Source organism: Apteryx mantelli, chromosome 9 (genome assembly GCF_036417845.1).
Source record: "Apteryx mantelli isolate bAptMan1 chromosome 9, bAptMan1.hap1, whole genome shotgun sequence".
Lineage (NCBI taxonomy): Eukaryota > Metazoa > Chordata > Aves > Apterygiformes > Apterygidae > Apteryx > Apteryx mantelli.
The window spans coordinates 23920551-23927001 of record NC_089986.1 but is presented as its reverse complement, the minus strand read 5'-3'; positions in this window follow the sequence as shown (position 1 = coordinate 23927001).

Below are 6451 nucleotides of genomic sequence, written 5' to 3'. Positions count from 1 at the left end.
CTATAAGAAGCAGGATCTCCAGTGAGAAATACTAGTTAGACTTGTGTATCCTGAACCTTCCTACTGATGAGAAAATTGGTAGAGATGAGCCTCATGCCATGACAGAATTTTTTTTCTGATATTCTCATTACACAGATAAGCATACAGTAAGCACAAGAATCTAAAGAAAAGTAGAAAGAGAACAGTTGAAAACCTGAAAGTACAGCAAAAAAAATTGTGTCAGCAGTGACACAATAGTTCCAATTTTGTTAAAGATCATTAATTCAAGTGCAATCCTAGATGCACAACAAATGACTTTGTTCAGGAAGCTCTTTCACCTCTGCAGTAACATGCAGGCAGGCATATTCCCCATCCTCTCTCCAGGGGTATATAAAGTCCTCAGATTTCAATTAAAGATGAAGTGTTTACACTTCTACAGCTTTCCTTGCCAGAAGCCTTTTTTATCCTCACAAGTTCTTCTAAAAAGCATTTATTTTATTTTTCTTCTACATTTATTATAATCCTTCCCAGCTGGTTTCTTAGGGGTGAAGGAGAAACTTCTATCCTAAGCAGAAGTTTTGTACAAAAGGGGAAGGAATGCTTCAATACCCTATGTTATCCAATGCTTAAACCCATAAGGCCTTTTCCTCCCTCTCCACCCATTTCACTTGCATTTTCTCTCTTTCCTTAGACAGTGTGATAGAGTGAAAACTTTTTTTTTCAATTTTTCCTTTTAACGAGAACCGAGTTATTAACACATATTTCACTGCTCAGCTGGACCTCCTAATAAGTCAGCTACTGCTTAGAGCCAAGTTAATCAGCAGAATCATCAGGATGTGCAGCAGAGAACCAACACAAGAATGAAAAATAGGCTAAAAAGTGAGGCTGAAGCCAGGCACTATGGTCAGGAAAGCTGATAAACTAAGAGGGACAGCAACCTGAAGCACAGGGCAAGTGCCTGATCACCAAATTACCTAACCACTAAAGACCAGGAAAAAGACTGGGCATTAACAAGGTTGGTTGCTATTCATTTACACTCTTGGATCAGAAAAGGCAAATTTGCTTTAAATAAGCACTAAGAAGTCTGACCAATTAGTAACCATATACAGTATTTTATACAGCATCTTTATACAGCAAAATCCAGCACTTTTTAATGTATCATGGCCTTAACCTTTAAATTCCTTGGTTTGCAGCTGCTACATTTCTGCTGGCTAAAATGCTCAGCTAAGATAGTTGTGTTTCTTTTGTGTAGTCTCAACAGCAACACAAACCCACCTCACCATAAGGAGGTGAGCACCCTTACTCTGGGAACAAGCCCAGCTCGCAAAAAGTCATAGCCCCAGGAAAAATGGCCGAGGCAGGGGAACTTCGAGCAAGCCAAAACGATAATGAAGACGCACCGAGCTCAGACAAGCCGGGAAAGGGGGGACGGGGCTCAGGGCTGGGCTACCCAGAAGCGAGACAGCCGCTCCAACTCACCGGAAGGAGACAGGACGAAAACTGAACGATGAGACCGAATTTCAGACGCCCCAATCCGCACAGCAGGAGGCAGCCCGCCCGCGGGCCCAACGGCCGCCCCGCCCTGCCCGCTCGCGAGCCCAACGGCCGCCCCGCCCCGCCCGCTCACGAGCCCAACGGTCGCCGCGCCGCCCGTTGCCTCGGCGACCTGCGGCGCGGCTAACCACCCGCTCCGGACTGAGCCAGGCCCGGCGCGGCCTCCCTGAACTACCTCGTGGTGCTGTGACCATCTTATCCCCCGCGCAGGGACGTAATGGCACCCGTACCTTTGCTGAGGCGCGCCGGGATGTTTAGCGTAGCCCTCAAATTGCTGTCGCCCAAGCACTCCGAGACCTTTCCTCTCGAGACCCGTCCGGGGACGGCGGGGGGGATTTGCCGCGGTGCGAGTGCGCCAGTTGGGGTGCCCGAGGTCCCTGCGCTGCCCCTGCGCGGGCGGGCAAGCCTTTCGAGGGCCTGCCAAGGAGACGCAGGACAGGACACACGCTGTTGTACAGGCTGAGAAATAAATGTAACAACTGCAACTAATGCCCTGTCTGCTTCTGAGAGCAGGGACTGAATGTCACGCATAATACATATCTAGTATTTCCAGTCATTCTGTGAAATGCCCAAACTTTTACTCATTCCACAGAATGACGGGTCTCACGTTGAGACTATAACACATAAAGGCAACAAGCCTGCACATAACAGGAATAAGAAATGGGCTGGGAAAGACCGTGCATGCTGACCTGCACTAACGGCACATTATTATAGTTTCTTAACATCTGTGACAAACAGATCCTCTAGAGCACTTTGTAGCATTTCACTGTATACTTCTGAGATTTGTGCAAAGGGGTATAAAATGCTACTCTTTCTCTGGCGCAGCATCACTGGAAAGTTCTCGTTCTGTGGGAAATGCATCTGTTTTGAGTAGCATGTTACATACATATCCAAAGTAAGATTTCTTAGATTTTCTTTCAAATTGTCTAGTCTTTTCCAATGTTTTTCATGAAGTCTCAAAAAAAACTCCTAAACACCCTCTGATTATTTCAGATATTTCTCTTTATTCCTTGGGTAAATTTTGTAAGGCCCAAAGAATTTGAAAATACAGCTTTATTTAAGTGTGATATAGCTTGCTCTTTTCTTATTTTACTCTACATAGTTGGTAACTATATGTTGCTGTGTTAATTGTGTTACTATGTGATCACAGTTAATCTTTTTAATGAAGAACACAAAAAGTCATTAGCAATTCCTTTCCTTTGTTAGTTTTCTCTCTGGTACAGATAATATACTCCACAGATACTGTACTTCTTATTCCCAGTCAATCCTAACATTTGTAATTTTTGTAGTGTATATAGTACTTAGAAATACTTTTGAGATCGAGAGTTTGAATGACTATTAAATGTACATTAGTATTACCTTTTCCATGGAGTGGTCCTACACAAATAAATCAAATTATGCTTTCTTGTATCCCTTAGCAAAAAGCAGTAGAAGAAAATTTATCATCATTTTTCCTGTATCTTCTTTATCCATAGGCATATGGAGCTCAGGGTGGTATACTTGCACAACTTTAGAGCAATGAAGAAGCCTTCAGCTCACAATGTACTCTTTTGCTTTACTGGCTACTAATCTTGATTGGAAACCTTTTTGTCTCATCATCCCCCAGCTCTGGTCTGGCTGCTGCCACCAGTTTGCCGCCATAGCAGCTCAGCCATCTCAAATTTTGTACTAAAGAAAGGCAGAGAGCAATTGTGGAGAGATTAATATTTCAACTCCACCTTTTTCAAAAGAAGCCATCAAAATATTTCTGCAGCTTGAAACATAAGTCAAGGGTAGCCATTTGGCTAGAGATGAAGGGTTGAATTATGGAGGGGCAATGAAGCTCTGCAAAGCAAGAAAAGACTCATACTGTAAACCCCACTCTTTCCTAGGCAGTCTCATCACTAGTGAACTGCCCTCTAACAGATATACCTGTTGTAAAGTGATGGTGGAAACAGTGAGCTAGAAACAGGGAATCTTTTGAGAAAAGGACAGTCTTTTTTGCCATGCTGTTGCTGGTTGCTGCAGGCAAAGCCACAGCTTGCCAGAAATAATGCTTTGAGAAGCAACTCTCAATTCTGAGTGCCTCAGTTTTAGGGTGTATAATGTCAGGCTTTTTATATTCATACTAAGCCTCCCAAACCAGCCATTGCCATATGCTGCAGTCAGTTCATCTCAGTCACTGCAGTTTACTGATAAAGAGCTGCTATATCCTTTAGAGAGAGAGTCCTGCTGGGCTACATAGTTTTATAGCAAGGACAGTAAGGTAACAGTCCCTCTTCTTCCTCTCCCTGACTCATAAGCTTGTCTTACATCTCTAGCAGTGCATGAAGGTAGCTGAAGTTAAATTTCCCAAGCTGTTGAGACAGTGCTTGCTTTATATTCTTGCATGAAGTAAGGATGCAAGTGAAAGAAACGTTTCCTTCATTCTCCCTTATTTTTTGAGTTGGTGAAAGGACAAAGAACTGCAAGACAATAAACTCAGTAACAGCACAGACATAAGGTGCCTCACCATACTCAATGGAACAGGAACAAATAATTTAACAGAGAAGTTATGTTCAGGACGTTAAAGACAGGGTTGAGGTAAGGCAGGAGAACCTAGCTCTCCCCTTCATTGTAATGACAAAACATAACTAAGACCTTAACAGAGCAGTTGATGCCTGAAATGTGACTGGTGAGGAACATGTCCGTGCCATTTCATTATTACTTTCCACCAATGATGGAGCAATACACATATTTACGTCTGTTCTCCTCTCAAGTGAGTAAAATTCCAAGAAGACACTATACAAAATCAAGGTCTCGGGTGAGAAGGAAGGCAACTTTGAGATAGGATGAACTGTATTTATTGCTTCTCACAATAGCAAACTAGAACAACTCCAAAGGGGCATCTAATTACTTATGCCCCTATGAAAACTGACAGCCCTATTAATTCACACTGCGACAATTAGGAAAGCAAAGCAATGGTGTTGGGACCAGAAGGAAATGCATTTAGATGCAGCAGAACAGACTAACCATCTATAAACTAAGGAATGAAGCTGTATGAGGAAAAATAGATTATGAATGCAGAGTTGTTTTCTTGCTACAATAAGTAAGAACACAGCTGGACTGAAATGTCATTCATTAACTGAGGGTCAGAAAGTCACCAGTTTGCAGAGTAACTGAAAGAATGAACATGCTAAAAAAAACCCAAACCTTTGATGCCATTAGCAAACATGGAAAATAACAATGGAGGCAGGTATTATCTTGCTGTGTTAGGAGTGCAGAATATAGAGAAAAGTCATTCTGATTTATCTTCACTAGTTTCTGTCTCTTTATTTTGAGCATGTTATCATGAACTGTATAAATATGGAAAGAAAAAGCACCATTATAAATAATGAATCCTAGATTCATTTAATGTTACACACTAGTCAAGGAATAAGTCACAAATAGCATATGGTCTTTCTTCCAGCTTTTTGTACATTACTAATCATTGTGCATTCTAGAATTTGAGTTAGAAATATCAATGTTAGAAACATCAGAGAGATATTTGGGGGTAGAGCAAACGGGAGAAGAAAGAAAAAAAAAGACAACAATCTTAGGCTTATCTTGAAAAACAGGTTAAGTTGCCAAGTGAAAAATATTAGATTATATTATTTGATACCTAATGGAAGTACAACACATGTCACTACATGTAACTAATTTGACTGTGCTTTTCCGTTTAATTTCTCTCTCTCTCCATGGCTTTCCTTGAGCACTAGGGTGATGGCCATGTATCATAACAAGGCCTAAGAGACTCAACAGTTTGCAGGGTCAGGCTCATTTGTAGGTGAAGCCAACCACATCTGAGCCTGGCTGTCATGAGAACTGTGATGAAAATGACAGCCAGACCCAACCACAGCAGAGATGGGGGGAGCATGTTTGCAAACACTATTAAAAGTCTGTCAGTTTGGCTGCAGCTGTTGCATCTAATTCAGTTTCTCTGGCAGCCAGACTGATTTGATCTTTCAGTATCTGTTAGAGGAGAATAAACATATTAATGAAATGGGACCATCTTGGAACTGGCTGCATGTCCACAGATAGACTCAGAGAGGGTCACCTATACTGGGAGCTGCACAGGAATGAGGCCGATGGTGAGAGTAGTTTTGCTAAAGCAAGAATTTGACCACTAAAGCTATGGGAATTATATGAGGAGATGAGGACAAAGAAGTTCAAGGCCCAGTGGAAAAACATAACTCACAGAAAAAGCATAAAAAAGAAATGTGTGCTCAGAATGATAGATAAACAAGGCACTCTTAACAGCTGCATTATGTAGAAATGGAAAAGAGTGCCATAGGTACCAGCTGCTAAAACTTGGCCATTAACATTTGTTCTGATCTAAAATGTGGCACACTAGACTAAGATCTGTTTGCTTTTTTTTTTCTTTACTTCCCCACCTCTCCTTTCTCAAAAAAAGAGTATATATGAATGCTTGCATTTTGCAAAAGAAAAGCAGACAAGCATCACAAGATACATTTTTTTTCTACTGATTGAATTCAAAAGTGTTTTGATCTTCTAAAATTAAATATGCAAAATATAAACCATTACCTTTGATTAAACTGGAAAGACAAATGGAGTAACTATCACCCACTAAAGGTTCAGGTTATACTATGGAAAGACTTTCAGCACACAAAACTAGTGCTTATGCATGAAAACCCCATTGACACAATAGGCCATAACCATTCCAACGGACCTATTATGGCCCATCATGTAAATAGCTACCCATAATGACACAGCCATTATGGTCCACAGGGCTCTGGATCAGTGAATTAAAATTTCTCTAGGCAGAACAGACTTTGAGCAAATAGGCTCAAAGGAGCTGTTAAAATAAACCATGTCAAGACCTATCTTAGTAACTCATAGTTATACATTAACCCATTAACACAAGCTGAATTGCTAAAGAAACTCTTAGCAACCTACAGTA